This window comes from Chinchilla lanigera, unplaced genomic scaffold (genome assembly GCF_000276665.1).
Source record: "Chinchilla lanigera isolate Chin_1 unplaced genomic scaffold, ChiLan1.0 scaffold00026, whole genome shotgun sequence".
Classification (NCBI taxonomy): Eukaryota; Metazoa; Chordata; class Mammalia; order Rodentia; family Chinchillidae; genus Chinchilla; species Chinchilla lanigera.
Genome location: NW_004955427.1, coordinates 23,131,189 through 23,145,756, shown reverse-complemented (window position 1 = coordinate 23,145,756; position 14,568 = coordinate 23,131,189). Strand labels below are relative to the sequence as shown.

The following is a 14,568-nucleotide window of genomic DNA, read 5'->3' as shown; positions in this document are numbered from 1 at the left end:
CCAAAATTTTTTCTGTGGGGCCCTGTAAAAATAAAAAAGAAAGTTAAATACTTCCAACATATACTGGTACAGAGTCAATATTCCCATTCCAAAAGGGAGAAACAAGGGGATAGAAATGAATTGAACCAAAGCAAGACCAAAAACTAGCAAGATGAACATTCAGTCCTGAAGTTCCATTTCTAGCACCCAGGGCAGGTTTTGATGAGACGTAAGCTCCAATGGGTTTGGGCAGTTCTGTCCCCATGGCCTTGTTGGAGGCAGCCCACATGGCCTCTCTCAGGCTGCTCTACTGTCTGCCTGCAGCTTTCTCAGAAGATGTCCCATTTTCCTGGTATCTCCAACTACCTGTGGTCTCTACTATCCCTTTAGCTTCACACTCTTAGCTCGGGTACAAGGGCGCATTTCCTGGCTTTCCAGGCTTTCCCTTCAAATTTGGGTAGAAGCCTCTGTGACTCCATAAGTCTTTCATTCTGCATAGATGAATATTCAGCCCAATGTGGATGACACCAAGGTCTGCTGCCAGCTTGAAAAGTAGCCTTGTCCCCTTAGACCATGGCTGCAGTGGCCTCTGGGTGCTTAGATGGCTCAACTCTGGGAAACACTTTTCTAGGTACCTCTGAATGAGCAGGGATCCTTGGGGTTCTCTTCTTAAAGAAAAATCTTTCATTTCCCTAGAGACCACTTTGGAGAATCCACACAACTTTGGAGTATAACAACCATTGATAATTTCCTGCCATTTTTGTCTGTAACTCACTATATTTGTCTATTTGTTTTCCTGAGAAACTATCTTGAAGATACCAATAGGTAAAATAACAACCATTGATAATGTCCTACCACTTTGTCTGTAATTTGGTGAATTCCCCTATTGCTGTTGTCCTTCTTTTACTATTTAAAATAAAAAAAAAAATTTTAAAAATCTTTCAAAGGTGTTTACCCACTTATACTCTTGAACATGCCACAGGTGGCATCTGGTCACTTCCTGATATTGTCCTGATGCAAAGTACTTGGCTTTTTTTTAATACTAGTCTTTTTAACAACCATGTTCTCATTGGCCCCAACTTTACATGTGCTTCCTTTCTAGCCAAACTTCAAGTTTTTCAATTTTTTCTGCTCTGTCTTTTGCTGTGGATTGTCACTATAAATCTGGCTATAAGCAGCCAACAGTACCCATTCCATAGCCTAAATGTTGGGCTGCTTTGAAATTTCCTCCACCTGATTAATTAGTTCACCAAGTTTAAATTAGCTTTACCCAAAGTCTTAGGTTCTGGACAAAATGTAGATAAATTTGTTGCCAAAGTAAAACATGCCTGCCTTCTAGTTCTTTTCCCAATAAAGTCTTCATTCCTCCATTGCTAACCCTGGACTTTTCTGTCCACCTTCCTATCAGTATATTTCTCTTCTGAGCTCTGACCTGTCTCACCCATTAAACACTGCTTACATTCTATGGCAGTGGTGGTGAACCTATTGCACACAGGTTGTTTTTCTTTTAAGACAAATGATATTAATGTATGAGTTGTTCTTTCTAAACTAAAACCTCAGTATTAGTGTGGTGGTACATGTCTGTCTAGCACTTGGGAGGCTGTCTAGCACTTAAGAGGATTGCCATGAGTGTGAAGCTAGCCTGGGCTTCAAAGTGGGTTTAGGCCAGCCTAAACTACACAACCAGACTGTCTCAGAACAAAAACAAAGCAAAAAAACAAAAAACAAGATTAAAGAGTAAATAAAATCCAAAATGTACAATAGATATTATAAAATGGGAAAATATTTCAAAAGGAAAGAGAAACTGGGATGGAGAAAAGAAGAAAGGAAAAGGAAAAGGAAAAGAAAAGCAAAAGAAAAAATTATAAAAGTGTATGTATAAAAGATAGTTATACTACTAATTTCTCTTAGTTCATTGAAAAGAAAGGTTTGTGCTAATATTATTTGGACAATTAAATGCTGATATCTTATACTCTGAGTAACTAATTTAAAGATAACAATACATGATGTATTAACCGTTGCTACTCTCCTATTATCTTATTTTGGAATTTGGTTTTTTTCTTTTTAAAATTAAAAAAAAAACACAAACAACAAAAACAAACAAAAAAACCCACCTCAATATTCAGGTTTAATTGCTGTATTGGCAATAAATAAGTGGGTTTAGGTTGCAGTCTGGGCACTCGTCTCTCAAAGGAGAGAGACGAGTCATTGTCATTGTTCTAAGTTTTCTCTAGCCTACCTCTCCAAACTTTTCCAAACTCTTCCCACAAACCAGTTCCAAAGGCTTCAGAACCACATGGTCAGCTACATTTCCAGTAATGACTCCCCTCTATGTCTGCTACCAATCACTTCCCCATTGCTGGCACAAAATACTTGACATCCACAACTTAAAGGATGAGAAGTTTGTTTGGGTTCATGGTTTTCAGAGGATTCAGCCCATGGTGAGCTGGCTGCAAGGCAGAAACTTACAGCAGATTAAGGCTACTCATCCCATGGCAACCATGAAGCAGAGAACAAAAGGAGCAGCTAGGGACAAGAACACACCCTTCCAGGTCATACCCCAGTGAGTCACCCCTTCCAGCCAGGCTCCACCTCCTACCTGCACATTCAGTTATGAATTCAACAGTGGCTTAATGCACTATTTTCCCCATGATCCAATCACCTTCCAAAATCCCTATTCAATACACAAGACTTTGGGGGTACATTTTAGATCCAAATCATATCAAACATATCAAGTCCAGGAAACCTATGAGGCATCCAGTGGTGCCATTAGGTAGACAGCTAGATATCCTAACGTCGAGTATAAGGAAAGATTCAGGCTGGAGAATAAAGTTGGTATCCAAAACATGAATCTTAATGACGTCAAAAAGATAGTGAATATAGACAGAGAAGTCCAAGGTCAAATCGTGGGGCGCTGCCAGATTAAGGTAGCAGAGAGAAGAGGAAAAATAGCAAAGATACTGTGAAGAAACAGTAATGAGAAAGGAGAGAAACTATGTGTGTGTATGTCCTGGAAGCCAAAGAAATAAACTGTCTCGAGGCTGAGAGAGTAGTTAACAGGATCAAATGCTGATAAGTTGAACTGAGGCTGAGAGGTGACCTTAAACTTAGTAGCATATCATAGGGGACCTTGACAAGTGTAGTTTCTGTGGAGTGATAGGGATGAAAGCCTGATTCAAGTAGATTCAATAGAGACTGGGAGGAGAATTTAGAGGCAGAAAGTACAGATAATGCTCTTAAAGAACTCTGCCATAGAGGGGAACAGAGAAATGAGGCAGAGATGGAGGTGAATTCAAAGAGCAAAATCAGACCATGTTTGTATTGATGAATTGATACAGTGGAAAAGAAAAATGAAATGGTAAGAAAAGATATAGTCAACTATTAACTATACAGAGAATGTGTGACTTTCTCAATAGGTTTATTTTAAGAGATTTAAATCTATTATTTAAAGCACTTAAATGTCCACATAAGTTCTGAAACATCATGAACACCCATAAAAATTCACCACCCACTGCAAGGACTAGGCTACTACCAATCACATCTATCTATGTGTACCTCCCTCTCCCACCCCTGCCTCTCTCTTTGAAGAAAGCACCATCCCTGAATTTTGTGTTTGTTTCCTTGTAAAGTGGATCTTTCTTTGCTACTTTCTATTATATTTATTGACTGATAAATCTGCCTCTTAACTTGGCCTCCTACAGACAGATGTCAGACCATCTCGGTGAGACACCATCATAAAATTCCTCTTTAACATTTAATCTGTAACACTAAAATTCCATTTTTTTTCATATTCCATCCCCAACTGGTTACTGATTTGCTTGAAAAACCTGTTCTTTTTGGCACACAAAAAAATAGCATTTTTTTTTTCTGGTACCAGGAATCAAACTCACGACCTCACGCTTGCCAGGCAGGTGCTGTGTCGCTGAGCTAACTCCGCAGCCAAAAATATCATTTTTATTCAGTCATGTCAGTATTGTTTATTCTGCATACCTTTCTGTGTGCACACAAAACAGACTCCAGTGGCCAAAGCATTCTTTTTTCCCCTGAAGGATGCACTTGCAGCCCAAAACACACCTTGGTGGTCAGGTACCTTTGCAAACACCTGATGGTCCATAGAGGCCTTGGAAGAGAGGATGATGGCAAGTGATTAGATGCCTAGGTCTTGCCTGTGAACCACTGGCCGCCCTAGATCTTCCAGGATTCTCCAGGAGTGCAAGGACCTGCAGCACTTTGACAAATGCCAGCAGAGTGGACCATCCACAGATAGAAAAGCCTTCTGCATACGTAACCAAAACTCAGCCCCCTCCATCTGATCACTGATGCTTGAAATTGCTTTAAGGAGAGACCATAGCTTTCATCTCACAACTAGAACAACTCTTGAAGCCCCTGGGTAAATACATTGATTTAGACTAATGCACACTGCTGTATAAGTAACTGCAAGACGGGATGTTGTCACAGGCACCTTGAAAATGAGTGCGAAGTGACAAAAGATGACACAGCGCAAGATAAGCCTTTTCTTGCCCCCTTGGGATCTTAAAACAGAACAGTCTTGAAATCAGAAGAGCTGGAGCCAATCTGGCCTTACTGTCAGCTGTCTGACAATAGGCAAGTTTTGAACCTGCTTCCTCTTCCTAAAGCGAAGGTAAGTAACACTCACTTCCAGAGGTACTGATGTGGGGACGTTTGTAAAGGTAGCTTGTAAAAGTCCCATATTGAACGGGGCATTTTCTTTCTTTCCCTTGTGTCCCAGGCATCTCGGGCTCTCTTCCTGTTCATTCTAACCCCATTTTTCTTTCTTGGTGTGACAGAGGTTAGGAGTGAGGAACCTCGAAAGGCACCCTGGGTTTCAGTCCTATCTCTTGCTGACCAAGTTACAGTACTTAGTGCTCTGTGCACGGTTCTGTCATCCGTAAACATGGAGACAACAGTATTCGCCTCCTCTGGGTGAGGAGGAAGAAATGAGGTAATACGTGGAACACACTTAGAACAGGTCCCCATACAAACAAAAAACCAAAAACACTGCAAATAGAGATTGCTACTAACTACCCCCAAGGGCTTTCCCTCACCTGCCCACTGTCACCACCAAAAGATCACGTTAAGCTCATCTACTTCTGCCTCTAAACCCACACAAACCCACTGCAAGTTGCGACACACCCCCGTCCCCGCCTCCCACCTGGCAAAACCCAACCGTTTTCCTCCCTCCCGCCGGCCGCGCGCTCTGGCGCGGGGAGCTCTGTGACGTCGTCGCGCCGGTCTCTGCGCAGTGGACTCGAAGGCGCTGCGCTAACAAGGCCGGGTCGCGCCCGCCGCGCCCGCGCACCAGTCCCCCTGCCTGGCACTGCCCTTGCCGCCCAAGTCCCGCTGCTCTCCTTCCGCCAAAGGTGCCAGGCCTTGGAGCTTTCCTCACACCTCCCGCCTGAGCCCAGGCGCGAGGTGCCACCTGAAGCCAGCCAGTTTCCGAGCGAGCCTAAGGTAGCAACACCGGAGGAGGGGCCGTGGAGGGAGGGGAGCTCCCCAATCCCAGGGTGGGGTGGACTGAGGGAAGGCCCCGCCCCAGGCGCCACCTGGATTCCAATGCTTCCTCCCTCCCAGAGCAAGGGGAGGGCGCAAGGATCTAGGGGAGTATTGCTTTCTGACCAAATTGTATGTGCATTTGGTACCCAGAAGTATTATTTTATGTCTTACACGGAGAGCAGAGATTTGGAAACAGAATCTGAAATCAAAGCCCTAGCAAGAAGCAGACCTGTTTTTCATGTAACATGGATATGACAACGCCTTTGGAGGGACTCTTGGGAGGACCCGTGGCATGGCTATGATTATAAGCTGACACTATTCATTCATTTTTACCAATATGTACTGAACTCTGAGTTCCAGGCACTGGGCTAAGCACTGGATTTCTAGACTGAGCAAAAACTGACCATTCCTGCCCTCGCCCTTGCAGTCTATGAGGAAAAATATGCGTTAATCTCAGAATCTCACAAGTTATGTAAAATTAGAGCTAAGTGCTGCCAAGGAGAAAGTGTGGGTAAGTGAAGTCCTGAGATAGTATAATGGAACTGATGGTGAGGTCAGGGAAGGTAAGCCCAGTTCTGAGAGAAGAATTAAACTGTGAAAAGTAGGGAGCAAGGTTAACCAGATGTCTGAAACTTACCACCTCCTGTTCCAAACCCAAATAAGGATGTGCAGTTGCCTGGCCCTTGGTTCCAAAAGTTTGTTCACAAACACTTTCTCTGAGATCTTGGAGCCTTTTTTCTTGTAACTGGAGACTCTCATTTCTCTACCTGAAGCCTTGGTCAGCCCACACCAAGAAAATCTAATGAGACATGAACAAGCCTATAGCTGATATTTGATAAGATCTGTATTCTTCAGCACTTAGCCAGTATGTGTTGGCCTGCTGTTCCCCATTGGGAGGCAAGTAGGTTTCACTTAATAGGAAATTTATTGAATTGTAAGAGTTGGAGGTGAGCCCTAGAATGTCTAATTGAAGAAAGCCCACTGTACCTAGAGGGTAAAGAAGGGAAAAGAACTTTACAAAGTGTTGGAATAGTGGAATGTTAAAATGGAATGTACCTTTCCCCAACTTTTTCGGATCTGATGTAGACAAATGGCTCATGTGGCCCAAAGGCAGAAAGTTGGGTTTTAGAACCCCTCCAAGTCAACAAGTCGATGATTCCAAGTCTTTGTGACTCAAGAGTGCATGGAACTCCTGAGAATAAGGGAACAGAGGGAGAGAATTTGATCTGATGCACCTTCAGGAGTCTCTCTCCATGTCCTTAATGGCACCACTATCCCACTACTGTGCACCCAGTCACCCAAGTGTGGAAACTGGGAGTTACTGTGCACTCCTCTCCTCATCCTTCTCCCCTATTAGTTACCGAGTCCTATGATTCTCTTTCCTAAATACCTGCCTTCTAGCCCTCCGTATTTCCACTACCTTCCAAAGCAATGAAGCTCTCAAGATATGTTCCCCAAGAGCTGCCATGTTGCCCTAACCATGCTCCCTGCCTGAAGCCTCACCCAACTCCTTTCAGCCCACCTACACAGGTGCCAGCCAATACATACTTCAGAGTCCTACAAAGAGAAACAAATCATCTAGTAATTTTAACAGGACAAGGTTTAATATAAAGAATTTCTGACAATAATAGGATTGGAGGACTGGCTAGTAAGATATAAAGCAAGCCAGGCATAGTGGCATATGGAGGACTGTCTAGTAAGATATAAAGCAAGCCAGGCATAGTGGCATATGGCAGACTGGCTAGTAATATATAAAGCAAGCCAGGCATAGTGGCACATGCCTGGAATCCCAGTACTTGGGAGACGGAGGCAGGAAGATTGTGAGTTCAAGGCCAGCATTTGTCATATAGTAACTTTAAGGCTACCCTGGACTACATAGTGATATCTTATCTCAAAAACAACAACAAAAGAGATGTAAGGCAAGATCTAAAGAATATATGAATCACAGAAACAAGGAGCACCTACTACCCTTGAGATGAATTGAGAACTCTTCCAGAACTTGTTGCAGAGGGCAAGGCCACAGTTCGCTAGAGGCAGAGAAATTGCAGAGGTTCCAGGCAGGCAGAATCCACTTTGGATGCTCAGGAAACCATTTATACAAAGTGACTCACTGGTAGCACTTTGCTGCAAAACTTTCCAAGAGAGTTACCTGCGTATATTAGTCAGCTTCTCATCACTATAACCAAATACCTGAAGCAATTAACTTTAAAAAGAAAAGGTTTGTTTGGGCTTATAATTCTGGAGCTTCCAGTCCTAGATCAAGTGACCCCAATTCTTTGGGCCTCTGGTTCTAGCAACACATCAGGGTGGGGAGGTGTGGTGTACTATGCCACTCACCTCATGAGCCAAGAAGCAAAGAGAAAAGGAAGAAACTGGGGTCCCACAGTTCCCCTCAAGCACACACTACCAATGACCCAAGCACCTCCCAGCAGGTTTTGTGTCTCAAAGTTTCCACCTCCCAGTGGCACCACTCTGGGGCCCAAGCCTTTTGCACATGAACTCTGGGAGTCCCTCATCCAAATACAGCACACAAAAGAGAAATCCATTGTACTGCGGGCCTGTACTGTAGCAGTTAGACACTCATGGAACCACATACTGCAGCTTCTCCAGTGGTTGGAAAAGCTCTGTGCTGCAGGATCCCAGCCCTGGAGAAAACTGCAGGTTCCTGGATCCTAGCAAGAAGGCCCTACCTGAACCAGCAAGATAAATCCCTTTCTTTTCCAGTGTCTCTCTTCTCTGAGTGCCCTGTACTGACAAAGCCTAACATCATGACAGCTGGCAAGGGAGAAACATTTAAAGGATCTAGTCCTATTTAAACCAAGGCAATTCAGAATGAATCTGAAGCTGAGAGATAATAAACTGATAACTGGCTTATCAAGATAACAGCAAAATCTGATTGTGTGACTTGTACTGAAATGCTCTAGTGGCTCCTTATTGCCTTTAAAAGCCTTACCCGGCATAGCAAGCCTTTTATATTCTAGTCTTGGGTTGTATTTTCAACTTTAGACGTAACCACACTCCATTCATCCACTCTAACACTCTGTAATTACAATTCCTTGAACTCACTGTGTCTCTGACAGCTCCATACCTTTGTCTAAAACCTCCTAGACATAGGAAATTCCCTCTTTATTCTCACAGTAAATGGATACTTGCTGAGTACTGTAATGACTGATACATTGTGTCACCTTGAGAAGTTTAAAAGTTTAAGTGACTCAGCAGGGGGCCTGGGTCCTCACTTTGTAAACATCCTCATCCTGTGCAAGAGGAAGGCACAGAGACTGTGTGAATGCTACACCTGCGCTAGGGTAGGTAGTCTGTTTACAATATAAGGGAGGAAAAAAGGCTTGCTCCTCGTTTTTGCTCTTGTTGGTTTTGCTGTCTTCTGCCACCTTGAACTGTTGCCCCTCTGCCATGCCACACTGCTTTGGAGCCAGCTGATGATGGACTGAAACCTCTACAAATGTGAGCTAAATAAACCTTTTCTATTCTGAAAGCTGAGAATATAGCAATGAACAAACCAGGATAACCTAGGTCTCAGTTCAAATATCATCACTCTTTGAAATGTTTTCTAACACCTCCTACTTATAAATATGTTAGATGTCTCATCTAGGAATCTTTCTTTTGTGCTCCTATGTCTAGTATAGACTTCTTGATACATAGCATGCCCTATTTTAATCACTGATTTTCCTTTCAATCCCTTCCAATAGCCTGTAAGTTCCCTACATTCAGGGTATGTGGCTTATTTATTTCTGTATCCCAGTATTTAGCACAATTCCAATAAAACACATAAGGTTTTATTGGATCAATGATTTTCCCAAGGTCACATAACTGGTAAAAGATAGGCCCAGGGCCAGGGTATCCTGCCTTCACTAGAGTTTCACCTGTCTTTTGGATGTTACACTCTGCCTAACTATGAAGGTTAGCAGCCCCATATTTTGTGTAGGAAAAGATCTATGTAACATTAAATACCATCAAGAATAGCAATGGAAGTAGGAGAGAAAATAGCCCTAGTCTTATTTTGAAAACTATGGTGCATTCACCCCTCAAAGCCCTAGAAATACTACAATTAAATCAGAAATAGAGAGGATAAGTAAAAGAAGGAATGATGGTGTATAGTATTCTAATACTTTGCTGCTAAAGGATGGAGATTTTTATATATTTAATAAACATAAGGTTAAAGTGATCCCAAGCATGTACACCAAGTCCACAAATCATGGGAGTACATAACAACTTTAGACAGCACACAGATCTATAAACACATCATATGACTGGATCATGATGGGAACATAAAAGAAATATTTTAAATATAAGCATGGCTAAATCAAAAAAGGCAGCTGATCACTTGTTAAGTAATAACCACATGAAACTCATGACTTCCAAGAGCTGGTATTAGCACAATATATCAACAGACTTGGGAAATTTGCTAATAACAGAGCCAAAAATTACTCCTCAGAAAAAGGACAAGGTTAAGTAGGACTGCTCTTAGCAATATTGCTGTTGGCACCCAAATGTTGGGTTGGCTTGGCCATGGGTTTGGCCCAGGATAGGATTGATCGAGCCTTCTGTGAAATAAAGCTGGAGAAGCAAAGTTAATATAAGTAACACAAATTGTGGAGATTTTGAAAGTCAGCAGGGCATCATTTCAATGAGAAAAGAAATGAAGAGCCAGTAAATGTCTTTGAAAGAGATATGACAGCATAAATGATTGAGAAAATTTATCTGGCAAAACTAAGCCTCAATGGAAAAAAACTAAGCTGCATTGGAAAAAAAATTAATATTAGAACCTACCTATTCATAGGTTATCTGGATTAGAAGATATGATGAATGTGCAAGAGATGGCATTCTTCCATTTTCAGCACCTCTATAGAATATGGCTAAAGAGACAGTGACCATATTTTCATGACAAAAGATTAGGACATACTCTGACAAATAATTTTTGTTCCACCTCAAGGGGCCAAAAAATTAACCTTCCATGATGAAAATGTTATTAATCATGCAGAATATTTCAGTGGTTTATGAGGATGTAATATTTGAAATTGGGGTTATCATAGAGAAAATCCTTGACATGTAACCACCTTATTCAGAGAGAAACAATATGGTAGTTGTGGAAAAAAGCAATGAAATAAACTTTGAGAAGTCTTGATCCAGCTCCAGTGTGCAATGTTACCTTGTGCGAGCCACTTAACTTTTTAAATCCCAACTCTGTTATTTGTGAATTGAAAATATTGAACTGTAAGTTAAGCCTCATTATTATTTTTGTAAAGTATTATTTTTTATTTTATTAACTGAGAAAACAATTTTAAATCCATGAAGGACTGAAGGGGAAATGAAAGACAAAGATGAGCCCAAAACGGCCATGTGTATCAGACAAGGCAATTGAGAGAATAAAAGAAGTCTGCTTTGGATCCTTTAAGGGAAAGGAAAATCCTACCATACGTAGCTGTTGAATATGACTGCACAAAGGTTGAGGGTTCACAACTGGCAATTTGGGAGTTATCAGTATAGAGTTCTTGCTAAAGCTGCAAAAGCAGGCATTTACCTCTGAACTAGAATATGGTACATTGCAGGAGCTCCAGGGTCCTCCTTTAGTAAGTATTAAAAAAGCTTTTCAAATTATAGTGGCATCCCGGTTTACAACATGGTTAGTAAACTCAAAGATAAGCACATAGAAAATATCCAAACAGAATCTTGAAAGGAACAAAAATAAACAAAGTATGTGGTCTAACACACCTACAGAGTCTCAGAAGGTATAAGGACAAAGACAATGAAGGCAGAGTTCAAATTGGGAAAGATATAATGCTCAAGAACTTTTCAAAACTGATGAAAAATATTAATGTACAGATCAACAAGTCTCAGTGAATTCCAACAAGAATAAATGAAAATAATTATACATGAACATATAGGGAAAATCATAAAAACAGAGAGAAAAAAGTATATTACTTCCAAAGGACAATAATGAAACATTTGACTTATTTTTAAGTAGAAATTGTGGAGATCAAAAGACAACAGGATTATTCTTCAAATAATAAAGGGAAAATGTTGCTAACCTAGAAAGTTTAGATTTCATGAATATGTCCTTCAAAAAGGACAAAACAGTACATTTCAGACAAATGAAACAGAACATACCCCCCAAAAAACCTCACATTATAGAAAACATTAGTGTTTTTTAGGTCAAAGGAAAATATTCCCGCAGAGAAGTGCTGACCTTCAGAAAAGGAGACCAACAGGGTAAATAAGTGGATAAAATAGTTTAATATTGACAGGTTAAAAAATACCATATGTCCACAACAATAAAATATATGTAGAAATAAAATAAATGACAACAATAGTACAAAGGGTGGGGGAGCGATATGAGTTAAATGATTATAAGGTACTTTCACCATCCAAGAAGCAAAATTAAGTGTAGACTCAATAAATTAAGAATGCATGTTAGAGTAATCTTTTTTAAAATAAAAGAATATGTAACTAAAATCTAATAGAGGAGAAAAATTACAATACTTAAAAATACTTAATTGCTTTCAAAAGGCAGGATCGCTGGGCATGGTGGCGCATGCCTGTGATCCCAGCACCTGGGAGGCTGAGGCAGGAGGATTGTTGCTAGTTCAAGACCAGCCTGGGCTACAAAGTGAGCTCAAAGCCAGCCTGAACTGCATAGTGAGACCCTGTCTCAAAAAGACAAAAATTAAAAAAGGTAAGAAAGGAAGAATAAACAAACAGAAGACATAAAAACACAAAGCAAGATGGTAAAAAAATTATGTTGATAATTATGTTAAACATAGATGAACTAAATGATCCAATCAACAGACAAAATTTTCAGTGCTTCTTTAAGGCTATTTATGTTCTGACTATAAGGACATGAAAATTTCAAAAATCATATACCTTGCAAAACTTTTTTAAAAAGCTATCAAACAAAACAAGTTGTAAAAAACAAACAAAAAACTAAACAAAGCAAGATGTAAAGCTAGATATAAAGATGGACATTCCATAATGATGTTCCCACTCAGTAAGAAATTTTATTTTATTTTATTTTATTTTATTTTATTTTACTTGGTCTTTTTGAAGCAGGGTCTCACTATGCAGTTCAAACTGGCCTTGAACTCACTTTGTAGCCCAGGTTGGTCTTGAACTCACAATGGTCTTCTTGCCTCGGCCTCCCGAGTGCTGGGATTATAGACGTGCACCACCACGCCCAACTTCAATAGAATATTTTAAATCTAGATATGTATATGCATTAAAACACCTTGAAGATTTAATCATAGAATTAAAAGAATAGATGAAGACTACCATGTAAACCAAGATTTTAACACACCTCTCATAATTACTAATAGAAAAAGCAGACCCAAAAAGGTAAATGAGGATGTCAAAGATTTGAAGTACATAATTAAGCTTCTTTGATAGCTAGAGAACATCATACCCAGCAAACACAGATTCAGCTTTCTTTTCAGGTGCACATGGAACATTCACCGAAATTCATAAACAATTACTTGAAATAAACAGTATAGTTGATAAACACAGATGGCTAGTCGCTGAACATTAGGAAACGCTTCTAACAAGTGATTGAAGAGACAAAATTGAGCAACACAAGCTAAAAAGGAACAACACAGTTAGGATAAACAAGACCAAACAACCACTACCCAATGGAATGAAGTGTTTCTTGAGAGAACAATCAGTTTGTTTTTGTTTCTTTTCTTTTTTTTTTTTTTAACTGCAATAGAGAATCCTAGAAGAATAAGTGTTATATGAAATTTCAATAGATTTGGAGGTGGGGAAGACTTTGTAATACTCTTTGGCAATTGGCACCAAAACTTATAGGGATTAAAGGAGACATCACATGGAGAAAAAAGGGTGTTGGTCTTTAGGGTGTCATTATTTAACAGTGAAAAAGAACTAGGTCATTGGAGAGTTAGTGTGATCAAACAATTTTTAAAAGAATGGCAGATTGTGCCTACTTGGTGGGAGACAATGTGCCAGAGAGGTGGCAAAGATGGAATATTCTGGAGAATGTGAGGGATAAATGTCTGGTTTGTCAGGTCTTGAGCAGGATGAAAACTAAGAGCCCAAGTGATAGAGGAGGAAATGTCAGTTACATTGAGCTTGACAAAGGATGGCACCATTAATTCTTCAGAATATGCTACTGAAAGCTGCGAGGATAGGAGTTGGGAGGGATGCAGACAGACAGTTAAATAAGAAACAGACTAGGGGCTGGGAATTTAGCTCAGCGGCAAAACTGCCTGCCTGGCAAGCGCAAGGTCTTGAGTTCAGTTCCTGTTACCGGAGAAAAATCAAAAACCAAAAAAGAAACAGACTGACGTGTTGTTGAAGAATGGCAAATACTGGCAGAGAAACAGGAGTGAAGGATAGAAATGATACAAGATTGGAGTGTACTGCAGTTAATGATAGTGTAAGATTTTTTTATAAGGCAAAAATAGAATGGGCTTAAAGAATAACCTGGATCAGCTGGGTGTGGTGGTTCATGACTGTGATCCTAGCACTTGGGAGGCTGAGGCAGGTAGATCACTGAATTCGAGGCCAGCCGCAGCCATATAGTGAGACCCTGTCTCAAAAAAAAAAAAAATCACACACACAGAATAACCAGGATCAAAATGTAATTGCCAATTAACTTATGAAAGTATGATAAAAATATCAAGTAAATATTTAAATTTTTTAAATGTAGTAGAGTAAAAGATACATTGTTATTACTCCTCTTCCCCCACGTTTCAAACATACCTATCCCTTCACTCTTGCCACTGGAAGTCTTCTTTTGTGAGTGTCTTTATGAAGTGTGATTTTAAAAAATAAAGTGAACACTACTGCCCAGTGCCATCCAGTTGAAAGGCAGATTTGTGGAAATATCATGCTGTGTCCTCATCTACCTTATCCCTGATCTGGATGAGGTAGATGAGTTCTTTCTTCCCCAAAGTCAAAATGACCATGGAAGGTAAATGTTTTGAGTCTGTTCAGGACATTGACACAGCCACAGCAGTGCAAATAAAGGCACTTTAGAAAGTGGCAGCATTATTATTTATTTTAATTATTTTATTTACTATTAATGTTACTTATTAACATTTATTAATA

General features: G+C 40.3%; 1 protein-coding gene across 1 annotated transcript in view; it reads left to right on the top strand.

Annotated features, from left to right (window-relative positions):
• Positions 1-5,197: 5,197 nt before the first annotated feature.
• The window catches only part of Ropn1 (rhophilin associated tail protein 1), a 36,382-nt gene continuing 27,011 nt past the window's right edge, over positions 5,198-14,568 (top strand). Inside the window, exon 1 of the mRNA XM_013515030.1 lies at positions 5,198-5,451. The gene's annotated coding sequence lies outside the window, so the exon portion shown is untranslated. The remainder of the gene's footprint in view (positions 5,452-14,568) is intronic.